The 27,088-nt window shown below is 44.3% G+C and overlaps 1 non-coding gene and 1 pseudogene across 1 annotated transcript; both read right to left on the reverse strand.

Annotated features, from left to right (window-relative positions):
- Positions 1–13,373: 13,373 nt before the first annotated feature.
- LOC112305685 (U6 spliceosomal RNA) lies at positions 13,374–13,479 on the reverse strand. The gene has a single exon (XR_002974843.2). It is a non-coding gene; the product is annotated as a U6 spliceosomal RNA (small nuclear RNA).
- A 3,170-nt stretch (positions 13,480–16,649) lies between these two features.
- Positions 16,650–17,224, reverse strand: LOC112305363 (peptidyl-prolyl cis-trans isomerase A pseudogene; annotated as a pseudogene).
- Between the last annotated feature and the right edge of the window lie 9,864 nt (positions 17,225–27,088).

Raw genomic sequence — 27,088 nt, forward strand, 5'->3', positions numbered from 1 at the left:
TTTCATCACTCCAAAAAAGAAACCTCTTACCTATTAGCAGTTTCTCCTCATTCTCCCTCCTCCCAGCCCTTCACAACCATTAATCTGCTTTAAAATCTATAAGGATTAGCTTTTTCCAGACATTTTATATAAATGGAATAATACCATGTATATGATTTTGTGCCTGGCTTCTTTCAAGTCCTTCATTTTTTTGATTGTCAAATAGTATTCCATTATATGGATATACCATATTTATTTATTCATTAATTGACAAACTTTTTGGCTAATAAAAAAATTCTGGGGAGCATTTGAAATCTTGCTCCCAAGCATATGTCATCAGTTTGGCTCAAATAAACTCTTATAAAACTTCTTAAAAAATTCTGCTGCTATGAATTATTTACAATTGTCAAGATATGGAAGCAACCGAAGTGCCCATCAATAGACGAGTGATAAAAAAAGCTGGGGTACATATACACAATGGACTATTACTTATCCATGAAGAAGAATGAAATCTTACCATTTGTGACAGCCTGGATGGATCTAGAGGATAGGTATTGTGCTAAGTGAAACCAGTCAGAGAAAGACAAATACCATGTGATTTCACTTATAGGTGGAATCTAAAGAACAATATAAATGAACAAACAAAACAGAAACAGACTCATAGAGACAGAGAATAGGCTGATGGTTGCCAGAGGGGAGGGGAATTGTGGGACTGGGTGAAAAATGTGGAGGGATTGAGAAGTTCAGATTGGTAGTTACAGAATAGTCATGGGGATTGAAGTACAGCACAGGGAATACAGTCAATAATATTGTAATAACTATGCATGGTGCCAGGCGGGTACTGGAAATATTGGGGGAACACTTTGTAAAGTATGATTTTGTAGCCATTATACCATATGCCTGAAACTAATACAAAATAATATTGAATATAAAAACAAAAACCAAAAACCTTAGAGACAACAACAACAAAGTAATTCTGCTGCTGTTAAAATGTATGGGCAAGTTTTTGTGTAGACACATGTTTTCATTTCTCTCGAGTATATACCTAGAAGTGGAATTACTGAGTCATAATGATAACTTATATTTAACATTTTGAGGTACTGCCAAACTATTTTCCACAGAGGTGGCACCATTCTATGTTTCCATCGGCAATGTATGAGGGTTCCAGTTTCTCCACATCCTTGTCAACACTTGTTATTATCTGCACTTTGATTTTAGCCATCCAAGAGGGTTTAAAGTGGTATCTCATTATGGCTTTGATTTGTATATCATAATAACTAATGGTGTTGAACATCTTTTCATATGCTTATTGGTCGTTTATGTCTTCTTTAGAAAAATGTCTATTTAAGACTTTTGTTCTTTTAAAATTGGGTCATTTGTCTTTTTATTGAATTGTAAGTGTTCTTCATGTATTTTAGAGATTAGTCTCTTGGAAGATATTTGGTTTGCAAATGTTTTCTCCCATTCTGTCTTTTCCTTTTCTTGGTGTTCTTTAAAAAGCAAAAGTTTAAAATTTTGACAAATTCCACATTATCTTTCTTTTGTTACTTATGCTTTTGATGTTTTATCTAAGAAACCATGCCTAACTCAAAGTCACAAAGATAGCTATGTTTTATTTTATGAGTTTTATAGTTTTAGCTCTTACATTTTAGTCTATGATTCATTTTGAGTTTATTTATGTACGGTGTGAGAAAGATATCTGACTTCATTCTTTCGCATGTGACTACTCACTTGTCCTAGTACTACTATTGAACAGACTGTTCTCCCCCACTGAATTGTATTGGCACCCTTGTGGAAAACTGGTGGACTATGTTGCCACTTCTAGGGTTTTTTGTCTTTGGAAATTGCTGTCAGGGGTCCCATGAGACTTCGACTATAACAATAATACTTTCCTTTTATTAAGCACCTACTATTCTTATGCTAGGCACATTATATAATGAGATCTGTCTGGAAAAAGTCCAGCCATTGTTAATATAACAAGAATGGTTTGCATGACATTGATGTAATCTAGAAGCCAAGGAGAGTGGACTGGAATGTACATGCGTGAAAAATGACGACTTCACTGTACTAGTCAGTAGGGGTGGTGGATGCCATTGAGTGAGGGTATATATTGTGTGGTCATTGCTTTCAAAATGACCGAATGAGTAAAGCAATAAATCTGCATCACATTTTGTGTTAAGTTTGAACATTCCTCTGCAGAAACTATTGGGGTGATTCAGAAGGCCACAGCTATGGGCGACTGGTGATCAACAGCTTTATCATGACAACGTGCCTGTTCATGCATCACATTTCTCGCAGAACTTTTTGGCAAAACATCAAATCACCCAGGTGATTCAGCCCCACTACAGCCCAGGTTTGGTGCCCGCTGACTTCTGACTTTTCCTAAAACGAAAATCATCTTTGAAAGGGAAGAGATTTTAGATTATCAATGAGATTCAGGAAAATACGACAGTCAGCTGATGGTGCTTGGGAGAATTGTGTGAGGTCCCAAGGTGCCTACTTTGAAGGGGACTGAGGCATAATTGTCCTATGTACAGTGTTTCTTTTATCTTGTATCTTCCTCAGTAAATATGTCTGTTTTTCATAGTATGTGGCTGGATAACTTCTGGACAGACTTTGTATTCTCTTTTGTCCTCACAAAAGTTTTGCAAGGTTTATTGTCAACAGGTATATTTTTTAAACTTAATTTTTTTAGAGAGAAAGGAAGGGAGGGAGGAAGGGAGGGAAAGAAACATCCATATGAGAGAGAAACATTGATGGGTTGCCTCTCATTGCATCCTGACTGGGACCAAACCCGCAACTGAGGCACGTGCCCTGACTAGGAATTGAACTGGCGTCCTTTTGCTTAGTGGAATGATGCCTAACCAACTGAGCCACACCTGTCAGGCCTGGCAACAAGTATTTGTGTTCTCAGCTGAGAGATATGCAAATTTAAAGTCAGGATTTTAGCCATTTGCTGAGGGTTATTCCATAAGGCACAGCTGGGCCTTGAACTTCAGTCAGTGTGGCTCCAAGGTCTGGGCTTGTCCCTTTGCTGTGGTTCTCTGCTCCCAGGGGGTTCCACCACCTTGGGCATGCTTTCTGGAGTTCTTTGGGGTCATGACTAGCCAGAATCATGTGTGGCAGGGGTTCTGGTCTGAAATGCAAATGTAAATGATATGGTTTCACAGTGTGATTTGGATGTTAAAAAAAAAAACAACAAATTGTTGCCTCCAGCTGCCTTCATAGGAAGTAGGCACCTGGAATGAAGGAATGCTGGGTCTTGTTCTGCCCTGTCCTGTTGAACCACTTCTGAAGGTTATGTTATTTTTGGAGCCCATTCAGAAAAGTGCATCGGGATGATGGTCTGCCTTCAGGTGATGGCTTGTGAGGCCTGTTTGAAAGGCCTGGATGTATTTAGCTGGCAATGAGCATAGAGAGGGGTTGTTGGTTAAGGGTTACGTGGGAAAAGGGTAAGGTTTGTCCTAGAGTGTGGAAAGTTTGGTAAAATGGTTTAGTTGGACAGGAGTAAGTTTTGAAAAATTCAGAGCTAATGAAAGAAGGCAGGGTCTGCTTTGGGGAGTATTGAGGCTCCTGTTGCTGGTGGTGTACAAGCAGAGTCTTGCTGCTTACTTTGTGGGATTGCTGGAGAAAATCTTGGGCCTTCTGTGAAGTGTAGGTCTGGGGCATTTTTTATGGTTTCCTTTGACTCCTAAAGCCTGAATGTTTTGCTTCTGGTTTTACAGGGACATCCTGTCCATGCAGCTGGGATTGCTCCTAGCTCAGATCTGTCAGGCCTCACTGATCCTGAGGGCTAAATTTGGAATTTAATAACAACACTTTGGATTTATGTAGCCTGTTTCTTTGGAGGCACTTCATCTGTTATCTAATTAATTCCCAGAACACGTCCCTAGGCGGAAGGTGATGGAGGGAGAGAGAGGAGAAGGAATCTCTCTCTGGGTTCTTCATTAGGAGCAAGCTAGGGGAGTGGCCTAAATCACATCCCATTGGGCTTGCTGCTTCCCCTCTGTCTCCTTCTCCCACCAAAGTACATGTTGTCCATTTGGTAAGGCATGTATCTCTCAGCTGGAAGCTCACGTCTTGGGCACAATACTGTATATTGGTGATCTGATTCCATAAAATGTTTCAGACATGTCCACTATGCATAAGGCTCCTGTTTGACTCCGTCAGGTATGGGAGTGGGTGGGCATGGAGGTGAGAAAAAGTCTGAGCTCCAAGGTGAAGGGGAGAACCAATGTGTCCAACACTAACTGGCTTGCGGAGGGGGGGATTTGCAGATGTGAAACTCCAGAGACAGCAGGAGGACTTCCTCAGGGAGAGCAGATTTGAGTTGAGTTTGGAGTCCTGAAGAGACCGGACTTGGCTCTGCAGTCTGGAGCTCAGAGATTGGATCTGGTTTTCCTGCCTCCTAGTTATGTAATGTAGGCAAGGTTCTTTTCCCCCTGGCTCACTTACCCCAGGAGAGGGCTCTCATAGGGGGCTCTTTAAGATTCTAAGCCTGTGAGGTGGGTGGTGTTGTGTGGAAGGTCTGAGAGCCAAGGCATGCAGAGGCAGGACTGTGGTCTAGCTCAGGGAAGAGGCTGCTGGAATCTCTGATGGATGAAACCAAATGGAAGGGAAGGTACTCCAGATGGAGGACTCAGCTTGGGCAAAGGCAGGTTGGCTGTTGGGATTTTGTCTACTTTAGCCATGTTGTTTGTCATTCCTACCTCTACTCAGACTCTCATGGGCATCTAGCTTCTTTATACCTCCCAACCTCTTTACCGTCAAGCCTTGGTATTTGTTTTTCAGGCCAGCCCTTGGAGAATGCCCTAGCCTATAGTGGGGACACTCTTGGCTGGACTCTGTTGCTAGTCTTCCCTGACACCAGGAAAGGGGACAGTGCACAAAATCCCAGGGCCTCAGACTGCTGTAGCTGGAAGGTCTCTTGAAAATCATCTGGTACTTTACTCTTCATTATTTTGCAGATGAGGGAATAGGGGCTCAGAATAGCAAGCACAGGGAGAAATTTTCTAGGACGAGAACAGCAGGTGCCAAGACCTGGAAGCAAGAGAAAGTGAGTCGGTTCCTGGATGGTATAAGAGCCAGGACCTGGAAGTGTATGGAAATGTGGCTCAAAGGGTGGGTGGGGCCAGGTCTTGTAGGGACTGTAGAAGGTATTTCCAGGTCCGACTTGGAGTGCAGTGGGGAAGCCACTGGAAGATTTTAAGCAGAGGAATGGTGCTATCAGATTCACCTTTTACAAAGGGCATTGGCCAGCAACCAAGTATTCCTTCTCTGCTTTCCCTTTTTCCCTTCTGGCCTTCCCCACCCATGGATGGCAACTTCATTCTCTCTGCTTGCTGGGAGTGAAAACCCTGTAAATGTCTCTCACCCCTACATCTAATCCATCCACAGAGCTTTTGGCTCTTGATATCCTCGTATATCAAGAATCTGACCACTTCTTACCACCTCCTTGGTTTCTCTGGCTCAAGTCCCCACATTTCACCTTGTTACTGCCAAGGTCCTCTCACTGTGCTCCTGATTACTCCTTTGCCCCTTTAATGTATTCTCCATGCAGCAGCTGGAGTGCACTGTGAATAACAGAGTCAGATGAGGTCATTCGTTTCTTCAGAACCCTTTATGGGCTGCACATCTCACTCAGTGAGATGCTGAAAGTCTCTCCATGATCCACATAGCCCAAGACCTGGTTTTCCACCACCCTTCCAGCCAGTGGTTCTGCTCCCAGCTTGTCAGCCCTGTTCCTACTCCAGGGCCTTTGCATTTGTCATTTTGCCTGCCAGGCCCACTTTCTTCTATCCTTGTGGTCTTTGCCCAAGTTTTACCTTTTCAGGGACATCTTCTCTGACCATCTTACCAAAGGTTGTAACTACCCTGAAATTCCCTTCCTGGCTTCAATATTTTTCTCCTCAGTGTTCACTTTTGATATTTTCTTGTTTATTGGTTGTTTCCCCACTAGAAAGGAAGCTTCACGAAGGCAGGAATTTTTTATTTTTGTATGTGCATCTAACTTGCTCATTGCTGTGTCCTGAGCACCTAGAACAGTGCCTGGTTCCCAGCAGGTAAATGAACACACAGTGGGGCAAACGTAGGTTTACAGTTGTGAATGTGCGAAACACACAGTTTATTCTTGTATTATTATTTAATAATTATTGTATTATTTTCCACATGAACAACTGTAAACCTACTTTTGCCCACTCTGTATTGCTGAATGACTGGCCCACAAAATGGTGGCTGTGCGGGGAGCACGCTGGGCTAGGGACAGGACTGGAGTGGAGTGGAGGACCAGCTGGGAGGCTGTGGCAGAATCAGACGGGAGGTGATGGGGGTGCTTGGGTCTATAAAATGCCAAGGTTTAGAGACTCTTCTCTTGCTGTGATGCACAAACTGTTAATTGAGAAGAACTTTTGGGTTTAGTTTATCCAGTTCTCTCTTGACCATGTGTGGAGACTGAGGCCCACCTAAATATTTCCCCACTAAGTCAGGGACAAAACCCAGCTCTTCTGTCTCTCTTTATTTTTTCAAGATTTAAGTTATTTACTTTTAGAGAGAGGGGAAGGGAGGGAGACAGAGAGAGAGAAACATCAGTGTGTGAGTTACATTGGTTGGTTGCCTCACCCCAAATGGAGACCTGGCCTGCAACCCAGGCGTGTGCCCTGACCAGGAACCAAACTGGTGACCATTCCATGTGCCAGCCGGGGCTTAATCCACTGAGCTACACCAGCTGGGGCTCTTCTGTCTCTTTGTTAAAGAACTCTGGTGTCTATGGAGGAGGGGAGACACCTTAGATTTGTGTGGCAGTGACTGATAGTGGCTGCCAGTCCACTCAGTGGCAGGTTGAGGGCCTGCCATGACTGAGGATATATATGAAGTGCTCTTCTCACTTGGGGTTTCCAACCTTGGGGTTTATGCATAGAGACTATAAGATGGCTCCTGCCCCAGGTACTGCAGTTAGGTTGGGAGCTAAGGTGTCTGCCTAGCAGTTTGTGGAAAGAGATCTTAGAGGAGCAGTTGCCTCACCAGGCAACCATTCTGTCTCCCCTACCACTCTCCCCACTTGTTTTTCTTAGGGGGTGGGTCTTGACTGGTATAAGCCAATAATAGTATGATGCCCATTCCTGCATTGCTTGGTGATGGGCAAGTGACCCAGATATAATCCTGTCAGTGCAAGGAATTGCCCCTGGCTAAAGTGACTGATTGAGGTTGGGTCAATGAGCGTTGGCAGGAAGGCTTCCTTTTGATGGCTGGGAAGAGATCACTCCTATTCCAGGTCATGTGAAGTACAGAAATGAGGCTTGGAACTGCCACAGGCATTTTGCTACCATGAGGGAAGCCAGCTTGAGGACAGAGTTTCAATTTGGAGCAGGGCAGAGCTGTACTCAAACCTACCTGAAGCCCTCATTGTCCTGGACTCCAGTTATGGGGGCTGATAAATGCTGTCTACTCTTCAAGGTAGTTTGAGTTGGCTTTTCTGTCCTGGTCACTGAAGAAAGCCTAACTGATATTTGGGTGGATCAGCAGTGATCAGGGGCATGACTGGGGATGGTGAGAACCTGGTGTGGCTTTTGATGGAAGTGTTCTCCTCAGCCCTGTCCAAGTACCTGCTCCTCTGAGAAGCCTTCTGTTCTACCAGGTGGAGGGTTAGTGCCAAGGAGATGCCCTGAGCTGTTTCTTCTTGAAGTGGGCCAGCTTGGGCTGTCCTCATGGTTTCTAGCACTACTGGGATCATGGGAAGAAATCTCTTTTTATAGAGTTACTGGGTTTTTAACCCAACTCCCTTATGGACACATGCCCTCTTAGGAGGGTATTGATCAGAATGGAAGGCACTGGTCCCATCTCTGCTGGTGGTCTCTGCATGCATCTCTGTGGGCTCCTGTGCTCTCTTACTGGACCACAGGCCGCTTCATGCCATCCCCATGCAGGACCTTTAATTTTCTTTGCCTCTGGGTGGGCTGGTGACCAACTGACTCCTTCCTAGAATTTTACAAAATGCATAAAAACCATGAAATTAAAAAAAACCAACTATGTTTAGGTACATTTAGCAAAATATTAAAAGTTTCTGACAAGTACCATATATGCTTTTTAAAATTTTCCATAAATGCCTCTTTATTAATGTGATAATAACAGTGTCTTGTGGCAGGTCTAATAACTGCTACAGTTCAAGGTGGTGATGGAGAGTGGAAAAGACCTTTGGAGATACTCTCTGTAATTCCTGTGATGTTATATGAAAATATGTGACTTTTCTTGGTGACAAAGTCACTGGAACTGATCAGACGGCTGGGGTTTGTTGTCTACATTCGTAATTGAAAAAGTTAGAGTTTAGTGAAATAAAGATGTAATCCCCCCCATCCAAGTTAATGTCCTCCTTGCATTCTATCCATGAACACTGAGTGACAGGTAGTTGTAAAAAAACCCAACACCCCAAAACTCTCTCTCTCTTTCTCTCTCTCTCTCTGTCTCTCACACACACACACACACACAATGAGGATGTATGCACCTACACAGCTCCTCCCAGGATCCTGCTACCTCCCCAGCTGAACAAGCTGTGCATGCACACTCATATACAGCTACAGGCACACCCAGAGAGACACTGCATATATGTGCATATACACACACATATCCAGCATATGTGACCTTGAGTATACTTCTCTTCACACTCACACATGCTCACACAAAAGCATGTGAACACACATTTTGCTCTGTAGTCACAGCCTTCTGTACAAACACATGCACAATCCTTAGTCCCAGGATAGGTGAATAGAGTTCTGGGGCCTGGCGTGACCATCAGCAGTTGTGCATGGGCAGAAGAGGCAGAAGTGGCTTATGCCACTCGGACATTGCTGCCCAGGCTCCCAAGCATCATGAAGGCCCAGTCGATGAGGGTGAGGATTCTATCCAATCCACTTTCCCAGGTCACAAACCAAGGAGCCAGGGGACCTCTAAAGTCTTCCCTGTTTCCTTAATAAAGTCCTAATCTTCCCTGATGGGTGATGGAGATTTGGTTGATGTTCCTGTGCCACCACAAGTGGGTCAGCAGGGAGCCCTCAGCTTGGGCTCTCTAAGCTGGTGGGGGCAGTGGGCAGTGGGCCCAGTACAGTGCAGGGGTGTCCTCAGAGGAAAGCATTCTTCATTGGTAATGAACATTATGTCTACAGAAACTAATGGCCCAGCCTCCTATTCAGTTTATGTAAAATAAAACAGGCCATATGTTGCTGCTTTCAGAGTTTGGGTGTTTAAATTAAATGTTGTTTAATGAATATTCAAACCCATTTGCTCCAAAGTTGTGCTCAATGTGGTGGCGGCTTTCATCCCCCTCCTTCCTTGCAGCCCCTCCCTGCTCCAGCACCCAGGGTATTAAGCCATTAGAACAGGGTGTGAACATCCAGGCATCTGTCTTTCAATGGAAAGTTGGATATTAAAATGCTGGAGCAGATGACAGTATAAATAAAGACATACAGTGAGAGGCTCATCTGGTTATTTTTTTGTTTGGTAATTAAGACTGAGGAGGTTTTGACTTAAGTTCTATCTTACTGAGAAACAGAGGTGGGGGCTGAGAGCTCTCCACCTCTTTCCTTTTTCCTTTGCCTATAAGCCCAGAGAGGGACTTCCACATTTGGCCTCATGTAACTGGTTTATTGATCAGTGCCAACTTGGTAGCATAGAGGTGTAGAATGGTTTTATTTTCCCTCCAGTTGCTGCTTTCTGCTCAACTCTGTCAAATTACCTTTAACATCAGCTCCATTGGAGTCCATAGTTTTTTTTTTTTTTTTTAGATTTTATTTATTTAGTTTTAGAGAGAGGGGAAGGGAGGGACAAAGAGAGGAAGAGAAACATTTTGATGTGTGAGAGAAACTTTGATCTCTTGCCTCCCTCACGCACCCTGACGGGGAATCAAACCTGCAAACTTCCATTTTGCAGGATGACATTTAACCAACTGAGCCACACCAACCAGAGCAAGTCCATAGATTTACGGTCGTTTAAAGTTCAGGCTGGTTCAAAATTGCCAGCTCACACCTTGGCCTACTATAAGCCAGATCTGTACTCAGATGATGGAAGTGAGGAGGGGGTAGTGTCTGCCCTCCACTCCTCCTACTCCAGAGCCTTGAATCTGCTTCAGATTTGGGGGCAGGGACAGTGGGCTGTGGAGGCAGGGCTGCTTACAGGGTGTTGAGAGGCATCTTTACTTCCGCTTGCTGCCATGGCTGACCTGATGGTCTCTGTGTAGATGGCAGAGCTGGTGTCCTTGGGGCAGAGTCCAGCAGCACGCATCACTGAGGATGCCCTTAGAGAAGGGCAGCAGTTCTCCCTTCAGCCCAATGAGTGCCACATATGCTGTCTTTTTTAGTGGAGCCTGCTTCTTGGGTTCTCCCTGAGTTCCAGCCCATCTTCACCCCTGCACCTCCACATGGCAGCACAGGAGGAGCTGAAATCCTTCTGTGCCCTCTGGGGGCTGTGGGATCAGGGCTGTGGATACCCCACTACCAATCTTCCTTGACACTCTATTCTCTGGCCCTCCTGATGCTGTGAGCTCTAATAAGTCTTCTGCCTTTAGAGAGCTCCAGGGAAAGTGGGCATCACGTTCCATGTTCAGGTATATCCTCTAGCTCCAGGGGACCTGAGTTAGCCTTACTCATGTACTCCTTTGCTAGGTTTTGTTCCTCTCATGGCAGTATCAGAGTGGGGATGCAGATTCTGGGGAGGGAAATGCCAGCTTCCCCATCTCAAGGGCACCCATCATTTCTACGAGTGATTGTCTGGAGCCCCTTGCATCAAAACAACATGCTTTGTACAAGAGAGCATGGGCCAGCTCCCCCCAGTAGCGTTCTTCTGTCTCTCCCCTCCCCAGTCTTTAACAGGTAGGATGTGTGTGTATGGGAGGGGATTATGGTGGGCTCTGGTGTTACAAGGACTGGGGCTGGTTCAGTTTCTTCTTCTTTTTTTTAAAATTGAGATTATTTATTTACTTGATCCTGACCCAAGGACACTTTTTCATTGTATTTAGAGGGAGAGGAAGGGAGAGGGAGAGAAACATTGATGTGAGAGATAAGCACCAATTGGCTACCTCCTTTATGTGCCCAGACTGGGGAATACACATGCTTGGACTAGGGACCAAACTTGCAATTTAGGCACGTGCCCTGACCAGGAATTGAACCTGTACCATTTTGTTTGCCAGATGATGCTCCAACCAACTGAGCCATACCAGCCAGGGCTAGTTTTTTCTTGATGAAACCCTTTGGGGGATATCTACTGCTGGTGGCTCTCTTTATATGGGATAATGAGCATTTCATTGCCTTTAGCCATATGCCCCAGTGTCTAGCCCAGGGACTATGGTAAAAATCCCACTGACATCCTGTTGTACATATTTATAGTGAGGGTTTTAGGAGCATCATGATGGTTCCCATCCTTTCTCCCACCCACCAAACCACCTTCCAACCCAAAGAACTCCCATGCTCCCATGCTTCTAATTATCACCTCCATGTGGGAGACCTCCTCTAGCCTCTGTCACTAGCCCTGAGCTCCCCCTGCAGCTCTGTTTCCACTTCTACATCTCACCAAATTTCACTATGTCATATCCGACTTCTCACATCCACTCCTTCTCTCCTCCACAATCCAAACCAGTGTTTTCTCTGCAGTGAGAATTCATTCAACAAGTACTTAATTGAGCAGCTACTACAAACCTAGCCCTGTGATAGGTACTGGAGATCCAAGAATGACCAAAAATGGTGCCCACCCTCAGGGAGTTCTTGGCTCAGTGAGGGTCATAGACCTAAGGAGAGACTCTTGGCATGAAATAGTAAGAGGAGAGGCCGGCATGGGGGTAGAGTCCTCTTAGAGGTTATTTCACTAACCTTTGAGCCCTTGAGCACTCAGGAAAGCCTTTCTGGAGGGGATGACCTTTGAGCTCAGTCTTGGATTGTAATAACTAGCAGGGTAAGAAATTTAGGGAGGGCATCTTAAGGAAAGGGAATAGCAAGAAAAAAAGACATGGAGACATGGTGGCATAGGGTATGCTGAGAACTTGGAGCATTCTGGGGTCTAATGTGCAGGGTAGGAAGTGGTAAGAGATGTGCTAGTGTTCTGACTGTATTCTGGCACCTCCCGCCAGTCCTTTGTGTGCAGAGTTGTGGCTGAATCCTCTTTAGCAAGCCTTCACCCCTGCCACCCATCCCATCGTAAGGTGAATGATAGAGTGGGGTGGCTGATCACATGGTATCTTCCTACTTTGACATCATGTCATCAGTAGGTGTGAATGGTGATGTCTCTCCTGGGGGAAGTGGCCTGAAGGAACCATTTGAGGATGGGAGGATCTTTGAGGTAAGTCAGCTAACCCAAGGCCCTGACCCTGACCTTTCTCTGGGCTCAGCTCTTGGTCTGAATACCAAATTACCTTGATGTGTGACTTCCCTTTGCCTCCTTGGTCCCTGAGTTTGTTCCAGAATATGGCTCCCAGATTCTCTCTGGTTCCTTGAGCAGGATCCATCTCTGTTGGCATTGACCTTTTGCAGATGGCAGTACATACCCTCAGGGAAAACAACCCACTCATGGACTCCAAGGTGTCCCTGTTGGCCCCTGCCTGGCCCAGTTCCTACAACTCCTAGCCTCTATACAACTGTCCAGGAGGATTGGGAACTTCTAGGTGAGGCCAGCTTGGAGACTTTCTTCTCTGGCCTGGTTGTATATGTGTGTGCATGTATGTGTGTTGAAGGAGATTGGCAAGAAACCATTGTCCCAGATGAGAATCTGTTTCCAAGGCTCAGAGGAGGCTGGATATCCCTGCCCACTGGCCCTGGCTCCCAATCATCTATTAACCACAGTGGGAGTGTTCCATCCTGGCTGGAAAGAAGTCCTAGTCCCAAATCCATGCCAAGGCTTCTGACTCTTCTAAGGCAACAGGTGTAGACTCACAGAATGCATTTTCATGATAACGAGAGCCAAACAATTCCAAAGCTGAATGTGTTGTAAGGAAGCCATTCATTTTTTTTCTTCATTTCAGGTCTGTGTCACAACTTGCACTGGAAATTGGGGGATAGCAGGGTGAATAAGATAGAGTTCCTGTTCTTGAGGGGTTCATGGTCTAGTGCAGGCAAGGAGCAGGTTCTGTGATGCACATGTTCAATGGCACTGGGCATCATAGCCAGTGACCTCCATAGGAGGAGAAGGGCTAATGTCTGTTGGGTGTCTGCCTTGTACTTGCTTGAGGCTGAACTCTCCTCCTGAATTATTTAACTTCATCCTCACAATTGCAATGGTAAGAATATTACTATTCCAGAGGTGGAAACATGTTCAGGAAAGGTAGGCAAAGCATCCAAGGTCACAGAGTATAAAGTGACAAGGATAGGCTTTGAATGTGGACAGCCAGATTCTAGAGATCCCACTCTTTTTTCTTTTTTTTTGTAAATATGGAACACTTCACAAATTTGCATGTCATCCTGCATGGGGGCCATGCTATTCTTCTCTGTATTGTTCCAGTTTTAGTATATGTGCCACCAAAGCAAGCACTAGAGATTCCATTCTCAATTCCTGGAAGTTTACAATCTACTTGTGGAGGAAGGGTGACCTACAGAGTTATTAGAGTGCATCAGACTAAAGGTATGGTTCTGGGCCTTAGTGTGTGACACAGACAGAGTTGGATGGGAAAACCCTGAACTTCACTTGGGAGTAGTTCTGGAGCTGGTAGAAGTGATCTGCTGTTCCACTGGGCAGCACTCCTGGCCCTCTTTCTGAGATCCACAGAGACAGGTCCCCCTAACCCCGGACCTGTTCTAAGAGGCAAAAGGAAGCATCTTCCAGTCTTAGGATCTCCTGTAGTCCTTAAGATGGAAGAGACAGTGCAACTGCTCTAACTGAGCCCACTCAGGATTCCCTCCTGGTGCTTCCTGCAAAGCAGAATTGGATCATTCTGTCATCCTGGTAGGGGATGGAAAGGCAGTGGGGAGTCAAATGCTTTATCTTTAAGTTGGGGATAGTAATTCTGCCTCCCCTTGCATTCTGAAGTGGTCATGATGAGCATGTGAGACAATATTTGTGAAAGTGTCAAGAAAAATCAACCTCTACAAGAGTGTAAAACATGACTCACACTTCTACCTTATTTTTTCCCATTTCAGTAGGTTTTCCCTGTCATTAATGTTTTTTAAAACCAACCAACCAAGCAGCTCCCCCACCCATCACAATACATTTATTTTGTATCTACTTATTGCCAGTCACTTATAATGAAAGATGACTTATAATGGGACAGACAACCTCTTACACTATTTTAAATTAGATGCATTACTTTGCTGAACATTTCCAAACCATACCAGTCAGATACTATCTCTATAAGAGATGAGAGATTTGAGCAAGAGAGGTCATTTGCCCCAGGTCACAGAGCTGGTAAGTAGCAGAGCCTGCATTTGAACCCAAGTTTTTTGATGCCAAATGGCTTGTTTGGCTAATGATATAGGGCTTTGAAGGTTTATATTTTTATTTGGTGGAAGAGACTCTTTCAGTTCCAGGAGACCAAAACAAACAATCTGTCATGTCATGGTTGCACTGAAGCTTCCTTAGCAGAGGGCAGTCACTCAAGGACTATTTTACAGATCTCTTATCTGTAAAGATAGCTGAACCATGACACCTGTAGTTCTGTGGCAGGCTAATCTGCATACTGCCGAGGGACTCCAGGAAGTCCTTGCAGGCGTGTCGGTTTACAGCTCCTGGAAAAGATGGAGAGATGGAGAGGAGGCTATTCAGACAGGTATGGAGTCAGATTTCTTACACCAGGGCCAAGAGGCCCCTGAAAGATAACCCCCTGCTCATTGGTGGATGCCCTTTGGCATCATTATTGTAGGCGAGCATCAGTGGGTTGCATGGAATACAATTCATGTGCACCAGCCCATGAACTGGGGTTGGGGTGCATGGCATGGTTATTGGAGCAGTACAGGCTTCTTTAGATGGAAAGTGAGGCCAGGCAGCTCATGGGAAGTAGATCTGGGAACCACCAGGGAGAGAGCCCTTCTTTCTGTCTTTGTCTCCAGTCTCCCATTTCTCTTGGGCTGTATGGCATTTGCTCTCCGCCTCTCAGACTCTGTTCCATTTTCCTCTCTGCAGTCAAGATTCCTCTCCTTATTCATGGCTCCTCTGCTCTGCAAACCCCTTCTCCAGCTTGTTTGCCATAGGGCCAACCATGACCATGACTCTATACAACCCCAAATGCCCATTACTGTCTAACTTTGTCTAAATTCTTGAGAGAAAAAATATCTGATTGGTCACTGGTTAGCCAATGAACTTAATGTTCTTAGGTCAAATATCCATCTCTGGCCCAACCAGAGGAGAGTATGTGGTACAAAAATGGCCACTTAGGGCTGCCCCTTCATCTAGGTCTGTGGGCAGGACAAATACACCTAAACACATCTCTCATAGACCAAGGGCAAGCTGATGCCATTTGTCTCACACTAGACCATGGGCAGGAAGGCAGAACCTGGCTCAGTTTCTTGTGGTCTTATTTTCTCTGAGTAGGCAGCTGCCTTCTGAAGGTTCTGAGCAGAGAGCTTATGCCCTTGGGGAGGACTGCAAGACTACAGTTCCCTGCTAGGTTTCTTTCTGACTTAAACTCATTTGAGCTCATGAGGAAGGGAGGGCACCGTGGGAGTCATGTATCTACATTAGTCAAGAATCTAAGAATACCATTGCCCGAGCATCTCCCATGTGCCAGGTACTGTGCTCAACATTTTACTCAAGGAATCTCATTTAATTCTCATAACCCTGCCAGGAAAAATGGGCCCAATTATAACTATTACAAAAATGAAGACATATCCATTCATTCATCAACTATTTATTGAGTGCTTACTGGGTACCAAGGCTGTACTGGGTACTGGAGTTATAATGGCTACAAGTACTGCAAGCTAACTAGACCAGATACCATGTGAAGAAATTGGTAATATACAAGGTCCGGCACAAATAATGCTCTTTTTTATGACAAAATCTTTTATTAAAAATCATAGCATATAATTCTGTAACATAACAATATAATACTCAAGCACAACATATGGCATTTTAGGTGAAATATTAAAATTAAAACTATAAATTATCACAACCATATACCCTACCAACCGTACTCAAGTAGGCCTTACTTCTGTTGGACCCTGTATTTATCCCTTTCAATCCTCAAAAGGACCCTGTAAAAGAATTTGTTTTTAACACTTTTTGCAGTAAGGGAATTGAAGTCTAGGGAGGTTAAATTCCTTATATTAATAGAAGGTCACACAGCTAGTAAGTGACACAATCTGAATTTGAACCCAGACCTAAGGGCCTCTTATGTGATTCAGAAATTCTTGGTAAAGATAGATTTTGCTGGCCAAGGGGCACCTGGGAAATAATGTTCTCATGGTCTTTGCCTCAGCTGGCTACTTTGATTTCTGAAGGAGTGGGGTTCCTTGGTGTGCTCCTCCCACCTTCCTGCTTTATTTCTAGGATTTTTTTCTTTTTTTTATTGTTGTTTATGTTTTTATTTCATAATCATAAACTTAACTCTGCAATCCAGCTGGACTTGGAAGGGGTAAGGAAAACATGGAACCCAATGAACTAAGGCGAAAGCATGAAGATTATAGAACATTCCAAGCAGATGGGGGTGAAAGGGTGCTCTCCTGAGCTACAGAAGGAGTGGTCTGGTGACTAAGGTAAAACACAAGTCAAATTTATGAGAGTTGTCCACAGTCAGTAATGGTGATCTTCTTGCTGGTCTTGTCATTCTTGGACCCATAGTGCTCCATGGCTGTCACAACATATGTGCTGTCTTTCACCTGATCGAGGACCACATGATTGCCATCCAGCCACTTGGTCTTGGCAGTGCAGAGGAAAAGCTGGGAACAATTTGTGTTGGGTCAAGTATTTGCCATAGACAAGATGCCAGGACCTGTGTGCTTCGGGATGAAATTCTCATCATCAAATTTCTCCCCATAGATGGAATTGCCTCTTGTGCCATTGTGGTGTGTGAAGTCACCACCCTGGCACATAAATCCCAGAATAATTCTATGAAAGCAGGAACCTTTATACCAAATTTTTTCTTACCAGTGCTCAGAGCATGGAAGTTTTCTGCTGTCTTTGGAAATTTGTCTGCAAACAGCTTGAAGGAGACACGGCCCAAAGGCTTGCTGTTGACAGTGACATCGAAGAACAAGGTGGGGTTGGCCGTGACTGGGTGCAGGAAGATCCAAGGCAGCGGCGGTGGCTGCAAGGCATCCAGGATTTTATTTCTGCTTCCTGGCCCCATCCTGCTCCTCCCTGTGTGGTGTTCCCCATTCCAGTGTCACAGAAACCTGTGTTTTTTTTCATAAGCCACATTGTCATAACATGTATGGTGATCCAAATGTTTGTGTCAGATTATAATTCATATGTTGAAATCATAACCCCCAAGGTGATGGCATTTGAAGGTAGAGCCTTTGGGAGGTCACCAGGTCATGAGGGTAGAACCCTTGTGAATGGATCTGTGCTGTTAGAAGAGAGGCCCCAGAGAGTGCCCTCACCCTTTCCTCCATGTGAGGACACAGCAAAAAATTTGTGACCTGGAAGAGGACCCTCACTTGACCACGCAGGTGCCATGATCTTGGATTTCTAGCCTCCAGAACTCTGAGAAAGAAATTTCTGTTTTTCATAAGCCACACAGTCTGTGGTCTTTGTTATAGTAGTTTGAAGGGACCAGAACACTGTTCTAGTGTCTGGGAATTCTGCTGGCCCAGCTGGCTGAGCAGGGCCATGTTTGTCTGTGGCTGCTCCTGCCAAAAAATTCCCAAGTGCTGTGGACCTTTCCAATGTTGGGGTCATGTCTTTTTTTTTTGGATATATTTATTGATTATGCTCTTACAGTTGTCCCATTTCTGCCCCTTCACTCCACTCCATCCTGCCCACCCCCTCCCTCCCACATTCCCCCCCTATAGTTCATGTCCATGGGTCATACTTATAAGTTCTTTGGCTTCTACATTTCCTACACTATTCTTACCCTCCCCCTGTCTTTATGAAAAAAATAAGTTGTGTGTGTGTGTGTGTGTGTGTGTATGTGTGAGAAAGAGAGACATCAAAGGAGACTTTAGAATGAGGGCTTTTAATGGGCAATGTGGCAATGTGACCATTCTTCATTGGCTATCAGGACAGCCAGCCAGGTCCTGCTACATCCATACAGTTCTCCTGCTTCCTTGAACATCAGCTATGTTAGGTTAGGGGTCGTATGGCAGCACACTGTCAGAGCTCAGCCAGAACCATGTGGGGCAGTCTTCCTTCTGGCTCTGGGAATTCAGGAGACTAACCCCAGTAGGGACCAACTGGCTCGGCCAGCTTTCTGGAAAGAGTGAGGGCCTTCTCCCTCTGCCTGTTTGCTTTCATCACTGTATAGGGAAGGAGCTTCTGGCTGGGAGTTTTTAACTCCTAGGTTGTTATGACTAGCTCCTTATGTTATAATGAACCCAGAAGCCACCAGTGAGAGTATTGGTGAAGGAACAGTCCTGTTTTGGATGAATTGGGAAAATCCAAGAGGACTTTGGCCCAGGACTCCCATTTCAGCTGAGGAGAGAAGACATAGCAATGTCAGAGCACTGACCTGGCAGGGAGATGTCTGGCTTTGATGTCATGGAAAGAGTAAAAATGCAGGAGTCAGGGGGCTTGGAGCCAAGCTAATAATAACATAGTACTTATTATGGACTGGATACTCTTTTAAGCACCTTACAAGTTTTAATTCATTTAATGTTCACAACACTGTGAAATAGGTACATCATTGCCTCTATTTTATAGTTGATGAAATGGAGGCACAGAGAAGGTTAGTGACTTTCCCAAGGTCACATAGCCTATTAGTGGCTAAGCAGACAGTCATGAGCTGTGTCAGCCTGCTGCATGACCTGGGCCAGACCCCTGGGCCTCATTCCATGCAGTAGCTGGTCTGGTGTTGTCTACTGTGTTTTGACACTGCAGTCTGGCCCCCTGTGTGCGATGGCAAGGGGTGGAGTGTCTCTTTCCAGGGACAAGGAAGCTTCCCAGATGATGCCATCATGGAGCTGCAGAGCCAGCCTCTCTTGGTTGACCACACTAGTCATTAATCCCCATGTGAAACAGTTTGGGACCAGGCTGCAGACCTTGAAGTTGCTGCCATGTTTTCATGTGCCTGATAAACGAGTCTGCTGAAAGAGGCTTGAAGAGCATCTGTGGAAAGTGGTTGTGAGCAAGATCCTGTCAGACCTTTTTACAATTCCCATCCATTCTGAGGCTGCCCTGAGACCAAGAAATGAGAATGCTCACAGCATTGGGTAGCCATGATCCGAAGGTCTTTGGAGTCAGAGGAAGCCTGTAAATAAAAAAATGTAAGGTCTTCTCCCAGGAAATCAGAGAGAGGGCCTGTGCTTTAGACAGCAGCTTATTCCATCCTTTTCACTGAGTTTGGGAGACTCGGCCCATCAGGAAAATGGAGGGGCTCGAGGTTGACTAGTATTAGTCTTAGTGTTAGGACTGACTCTTAGGGCCACTCCTGGTCTTTCTTCCTGCCCAGCAAACATATGTGGATGCCTGTTACAGCGCTTTGCATGTATTATCTCCATTTAATCTCCACAACAACAAATGGAGATGGCTGCTAATTAAACCCACTTTACAGATGAGGAAATTGAAGCCAAAGTGGCAGAACTGGGGTTTGGCCCCCAAATACTTCCTTATTATTCTTTGTGCTTCCTTTTAATATTAAATTCTCTTTATAGCTTCCAGAGCACTTTTTCTTTGATGCACAGGTTATCTGGTGGCCATTATTCCTGAACCAACAATTAGGATGGCCATTCCAACTTCAGACAATCCAGGTTCAAATCCCAGCTCTACCATTCACTAACTGTGGCCTTGAGCAAGTCGTGCAGTTGTTGACACCTCATTTTCTATTTTGTAAATTGGGGATATTAAAGTCTAAATCACATGGCATTTTTTTAAGGGTAAAATGAGACAATCCTTGGGAGTCACTTAGGACATCAAGTTAATAAATAATTATTATTATTTTTAAGAAGTGCCAGTATTTGATACCGAGTCTTGTCCTGAAAATCTGGACTTAAGTTTGTTGTAACCATATACTAAAGCTTCTGGCTAATTACTAAAGAAGGAACAGCTGTTATGATTTCATTTGTTAGGGTCTGTGGTAGGCCGAATAATGGGACCCCAAATGTTCATGTCCTAATTCTGGACTCTGTGACTATGTTACCTCACATGGCAAAAGAGATTTTGCAGAAGTGGTTAAATTAAGGATCTTGAGATGGGGAGATTTTCCTAGATTATCTGTGTGGGTCCTGTCATCACAAGGGCCCTTAAAAGGGGGAAGTAGGGGAACAATTAGAGAAGCAGATATTATGGCAGAAACAAAGTTCAGAGAAAGAGAAAGAGATTTGAAGATGGTTTGCTGCTAGCTCTGAAGATGGAGAAAGGTCCCCAAGTCCAGGGAACAAATTATCCTCTAGAGCCTCCAGAAAGTATGCAGCCCTGCCAACCCATTCAGGACCTCTGACGTGTAGAACTGTAGGGTAATAAATTTGAGTGATTTTGAGCCACTCAGTTTGTGACAATTTGTTACAGCAGCAATAGGAAACCAATACAAGATACTTATTTAACATTTTCTATACAAATTCCATAGGCATTTCTAAGCGCCTCCTCCAGGCCAGGCACTGTGCTAGTACTTCCACCTGTGTGTTTCTGTGAACAATGGGATGAATGGGTACAGAGAGTGTGTCCTTTGATGTAGAAAACTTGAGCAAGAATCCCAGTTTTACTGCTCATTCGTGGTATGATCTGGGGCAGTCACCTGATCTCTTGAGCCTCAGTTTCCAAATCTGTACAGTCTAACACATGAAAAACACTTGACACAGGCCTGGAACTCAGTGGATTCTAACCCAATGTAATGCTGCTACTTATTTCTCCCACCACTCTCTTCCCCAAGAGAGACCTCTTGTCTTACAAATGTAGCCTGCTGTGTATGGGGCTATCCTGGGGAAGTGGCAGCCTGTCCAGCAGCTCCAAGGACAGAGTTAGAACCAGGCAGTGGGGAAGAATTTACTTTCAGCCAGGCTTTCCAGAGGTGGGACCAGATCCTTGCTACCTTGTTTGTAGGTGGACCCAGGTGTAGTGACTGCCCTCCCGTGGGCCTGTCCTGGGCCACAGGGGCCTGGAAGAGACATTTGGCTCGAGCCTCACATTGTGAAGGGCTTCAAATATGGACTTTTGATGCTGTCACCTCTTGAGGTCACATGTAGTCACAGAACCCACTGGTGAGACTGAGCAATAAGGATGTGTGTCTTGCCGTCTTGTACCTGTGCCTCAGTGCTAGCCTCATTCCCCGTGGTGCTCCCCTGTTCCTCAGGAATACAGGCTTTATTTCATGACTAGCTCAACAAAACATTGCAGTCCACTTTGGGTCAGTGGGTTAAAATAACATTATAGTAAAGGTACACGTTGAAAACTTCCCACTTTTTTCTTCTTTTTCCTTCTTGCATTCTTGCTTTGGCAATTCTTCATTTTTCACCACTCAGAGCTTCAAGAAAATGGCAGTAGCCTGAGTTAATCCTAACCTCATGAAGGTTTGCCTCCAGCCGGTGTCTGAAAAAGAAGTAAAAAATATAAAAATATTCACTCTCCCATATGTGAATAAAGGCCTCCCCCTTAGCAGCCTCATCCCATTCATTATCTCTTGTAATGCTCTCCACAGCTCTCTGAGGGAGGTGTTCTTATTCTGACCCGACAGTTAACCAGGATGAATAGGCAGGGAAGTGCAGAAACAGGCTGTGCAGACACACCACTGCGCCTGTTGTCCTTTACCACCAGTGTCCATTCTGATTGCTCAGGGCATGTGCTGCATTGAGGGTCACTTGTTGGAATAGGACCCGTGTTTATCCCCATTTTACAGATGAGAAAACTCAGATAGGAAGGATATGTGCAAACCACGCAGCTGAACCCCAGGGCCTGTGGCTCTGAGGACCCGTGAGCTTTTCCCACCACTCAAGCTGCCCTTCTACATAGCAGGTTAAATCATGCTGGCTTTAAAGATCCCATTACAATACCTTGCTTTATTTTCTTTTTACTACCTCGGAAGTGCTTTAAAAATATTAAAACCAATTGCTGTCATTTTTCAGACCGCTGCGTTTATGAGATGTAGCTTTCAAATGAATGGAAATAATCGAAACTCCCTTCCCATTCCAGTCTGTGGGGCATTTCAGATTTATACAATATTTCTGAGGGTTCTCATAATAGGGCATATGCACTTAGGGCATTAATGAAGTCGGCTCAGTGCTGGTTCTCATTTCATAGAGCTAATTGTTAAGTGTTTTGCATACTTACAATTGAACTAAATTATTCCAAGCTAGCTGGTTTCAGGAAGTGTTAATTATATTTCAGTAAAGGAAAATCAAGGCTAAAAAATCATCCACTTAGATCTTATCTATTTATGAACATCTCATTCTGGAAATCTCAAACATATATTTTAACACCATGTGAATATTGAGATTAATATTTCTTCACCAAAGAAACCTTTATTCCTTCTTCTCTACTTTGAAAAAGACCTCTCCCCACCCTCGCTGTGCCATCCCATCCTTCCAGCTTTATTCAGCAGCCTAGTTTGGAAGTTGAAAAAAGCCTTCCTTTGTATTTCTGGCGCCTTGAATCTTTAAGTTGGGTGCCAAGAACAGCATTAGCTTCATTCATCTTGAGACCAACTGGCCTTCTGTAAATGATATTAAGTAATTAATTTATGGGTCCTGCACAGGCTATTTAAGACCAAGTGCTCCCTTCCTTCTGGGGTTATTTTTTGAGGAAGCTGTTTAGCCTGGAGTTTTCAACTGGGACATAGGTTAGAAAGGCTGAGGGAACAAGCATTTGCACTCAATTCTCAGTCCAGGAGAGGGGATGGGAGGATGAGAGAGCATAAGGTCTGAAGGGAAGGGTGGGTGGGGGAAGGTCTACAGCGCCTGCACTCATTGCATTAGAAGGTCTGGATGAATGCCTAACAGGAAGTTCTAGTTTCTTTTGCATTTGTTGTACAACTTCTTTTCTATTTGTTTTTAGCTTTCTGTTCATTCACTCATGCATCCATTCATTTGCTCATTCGGTGCACACATACTGAGCTATGGACAGCCCATAACTCAAGGGCACTGGACCAGGGGCTGGGCGTGGAGACCTGATGATGGCAGGGCCCCCACTCTCAAGACGCCTCATAATACATAAATATACCAGGGTGTCAGACCCACCTGGATGGATTGTTGAAGCACAAGGTGCTGGGCCCCACTGGAGTTTCTGATTCAGCTGGTCTAGGGAAAGATGATAATTTGCATATTTAACAAGTTCCCAGGTGATGCTGAAGCTTTTGTCTAGCAGTCACCTTCTGGGAACCACTGTGGGAGACTCATGGGATTTTGGGAGATTACATCCTGAGACCATCTTGATTTGTATCTAAATTTATATATACCACTATTAGACCTTTTCTTGGCTAGCAGATGAGAGGGGCACTTTTTTCACAAATAAACTTTTTTCCATTAAAAATCACTTATCCCATAAATAATGAATAGAGAATAACCAATATGTATTGAGAAGTGGATGTTGAGTGGTCAGCTGGGCTATGAGACAGCTGTACCATTCCCCCCTCACACTAGTCTTCCAGAGTGAGATTCAAAGCTATACCTGCAAAAGATGACAAATGACTCCTTTGCAGAGATCTCCAGGAATACTCACATGTATATGGGACCTTGGGGGAATTGACATTTAAATAGCAGTGATGCAAATGTCATCTTACTGTTAAATATACACATGTCCAGGTCTACCCAAAGGTTATGTAGACTTGGTCGCTGAAGAAGATGTGGTTAACTTGAAGAAAGAAGAGGATCAGGGAAGGTCACAGGGGAAGTGGTGAGGTGACAATTGACCTCGGGTTTGAAGGATGAATAGGAGTTTGCTACTGTTGCAGTGAAGGTGGGGTCGAGTACATTTCAGGCAGAGGGAACAGCCTTTGCAAGGTACAGAGGTGAGAAAAGGTAAGGCTTGTTCAAAGAGCATAGAGAAGGGGCATAGACATTGCTGTGTGCAAGGGGAGAGAGGGAAGAAGGTTAGGAGATGAAGAAGGATTACAAAAACCTTGACTGCTAGGTGGAAAAGCTAGACTTTATTCTGAAATACTGGTGATAGAGAATCACTTGGTATTTTACAGTTTGGGGGAGTGGCTCAAGATGGCTGACACAGCCCTGGCCAGGTGGTGCAGTTGGTCAGTTGGTTGGAATGTCGTCCTGAGTGCACCAAAAATTTGCAGGTTCAATCCATGGTCAGGACATATGCTTAGGTTTGATTCCCAGGTGGGATGTGTAGGGGAGGCAACCAACTGATCTTTCTCTCTCACATTGATGTTTCCTTTTTTTTTCTTCCATTTAAAATTTTTAAAAATTATTTTATTGTTTTTCAATTACAGTTGTCTGCATTTTCTCCCCCCTTCTCCTCCCCACCCCATCCAAAACCACCTCCCTCCCTTGCTTCCACTCTCCTCTTTGGTTTTGTCAATGTGTCCTTTATAGTAGTTCCTGAAAACCCTTCTCCCCAATGTCCCCTCCCCCCTCCCATCTGGCTATTGTTAGGTTGTTCTTAACTTCAATGTCTCTGGTTATATTTTGTTTCCTTTTTTCTTTTGTTGATTATGTTCCAGTTAAAGGTGAGATCATATGGTATTTGTCCCTCACCACCTGGCTTATTTCACTTAACATAATGCTCTCCACTTCCATCCATGCTGTTGCAAAGGGTATAAGCTCCTTCTTTCTCTCTGTTGTGTAGAATTCTATTGTGTAAATGTATTATAGTTTTTTGATTCACTCATTTGCTGATGGGCACTTAGGTTGCTTCCAGTACTTGGCTATTGTAAATTGTGCTGCTATGAACATTGGGGTGCACAGGTTCTTTTGGATTGGTGTTTCAGGGTTCTTAGGGTATAATCCCAGCAGTGGAATTGCTGGGTCAAAGGGCAGTTCCATTTTTAGTTTTCTGAGGAAATTCCATACTGTTTTCCACAGTGACCTCACCAGTCTGCATTCCCACCAACAGTGCACTAGGGTTCCCTTTTCTCTGCATCCTGTCCAACATTTGTTTGTGGATTTGTTTATGTTGGCCACTCTGACTGGTGTGAGATGGTACCTCATTGTGGTTTTAATTTGCATCTCTCTGATGGCTAGTGATGCTGAGCATCTTTTCATATGTCTCTGGGCCCTCTGTATGTCCTCCTTGGAGAAGTGTCTGTTCAAGTCCTTTGCCCATTTTTTAATTAGGTTGTTTGTCTTCCTGGAGTGGAGTCATGTGAGTTCTTTATATATTTTGGAGATCAGGCCCTTGTCTGAGGTATCATTGGCAAATATGTTTTCCCATACTGTTGGTTCTCTTTGTAATTTGGTGCTGTTTTCTTTAGCCATGCAGAAGCTTTTTATTTTGATGAGGTCCCATTTGTTTATTCTTTCCTTTATGTCCCTTGCTTTAGGGGACATGTCTGTGAGGATGTTGCTGCATGGAATGTCTGAGATTTTCCTGCCAATGTTTTCCTCTAGGACTTTTATGCTGTTACAACTTATATTTAAGTCTTTTATCCATCTTGAGTTTATTTTCATGTATGGCGTAAGTTGGTGAACGAGTTTCATTTTTTGCACGTAGCTGTCCAGATCTCCCAACACCATCTGTTGAAGAGGCTATTTTTGCTCCATTTTATGCTCCTGCCTCCTTTGTCAAATATTAATTGATGGTAAAGACTTGGGTTTATTTCTGGGCTCTCTGTTTTGTTCCATTGTTCTATGTGCCTCTTTTTATGCCAGTACCAGGCTGTTTTGATGAGAGTGGCCTTGTAATACAGTTTGATATCGGGTATTGTGATCCCTCCTGCTTTGTTCTTCTTTCTCAAAATTGCTGCAGCTATTCGGGGTTGTTTATGGTTCCATATGAATTTCTGAAATGTTTGTTCTATATCTGAGAAATATGTCATGGGTACTTTAATAGGAATTGCATTGAATCTATAAATCATTTTGGGTAGTATTGTGGGGAACCGTTCCAAGCGTGGGAAATGTGGCTCAGCCCCCACTTGGAAAACCAGTGGGGAGCAAAGTAGGCGGGCAGGAGCCAGGTCCATGGATAAGTTCTCCAGTGGGAAATCAGGCCTGCATTGTACTTAGACTGCTATGAGACTTGCTCTTGCTAAAAAACTCCCTCACCCTGAATTGAGGAAGCAAATGTTTACTGAGTATCTTTATCTTCCCAGAATCTGGGCTAGACCCCCCCAGGTATGGGACAAAGCCTTTTCGACCATTTCTCCTTTTACATTGCAAATATCCCCCCTTTGATGTACTCAGTGACTTCCTCTCCTGTGTCTGCAAAGATAACCACCCCAAACAAACCTATGAATAATAAATGAGGACCATCTTTGATGTAGGAGGCCTAGAAAAACAATAAAGCCTGTCCAGGCGGGGATGAAGGGGTCTCTCTCTAACTTGGAGAGTGGCCACATAGCCCCTTTTCCCCCACCGGATTTCTATAGTCCGTGTGTATGTGTGTTTGAATACTGAAACCTCAACAGCAGATCTTGTGGGACGAGATCCGCAAGTATGGCCATTTTGATGATGTTAATTCTTCCAATCCATGAGCATGGTACATGCTTCAATTTGTTTGTGTCTTCCTTAATTTCTTTCTTCAATGTTGTGTAGTTTTCTGAGTACAGGTCTTTTACCTCCTTGGTTAGGTTTATTCCTAGGTACTTTATTTTTCTTGTTACTATATCAAATGGAATTTTTTCTGATTTCTGTTTCTGCTGTTTCATTGTCGGGATACAGGAATGCCTTTGATTTCTGAGTATTGACTTTGTATCCAGCTGTTTTGCCAAATTCATTTAATAGGTCAAGCAGTTTTTTGGTGGGGTCTATAGGATTTTCTATGTACACTATCATGTCATCTGCAAACAGTGACACTTTCTTTTCCTGCTTTTCAATTTGGATGCCTTTTATTTGTTTTTCTTGTCTGATTGCTGTGTCTAGGACTTCCACTACTCTGTTGAATAGGAGTGGTGAGACAGGGCATCCTTGTCCTGTTCCTGATCTTAGTGGGAAAGCTCTAAGTTTTTGTCCATTGA

Source organism: Desmodus rotundus, chromosome 4 (assembly GCF_022682495.2).
Source record: "Desmodus rotundus isolate HL8 chromosome 4, HLdesRot8A.1, whole genome shotgun sequence".
In the NCBI taxonomy this organism is placed as follows: Eukaryota; Metazoa; Chordata; class Mammalia; order Chiroptera; family Phyllostomidae; genus Desmodus; species Desmodus rotundus.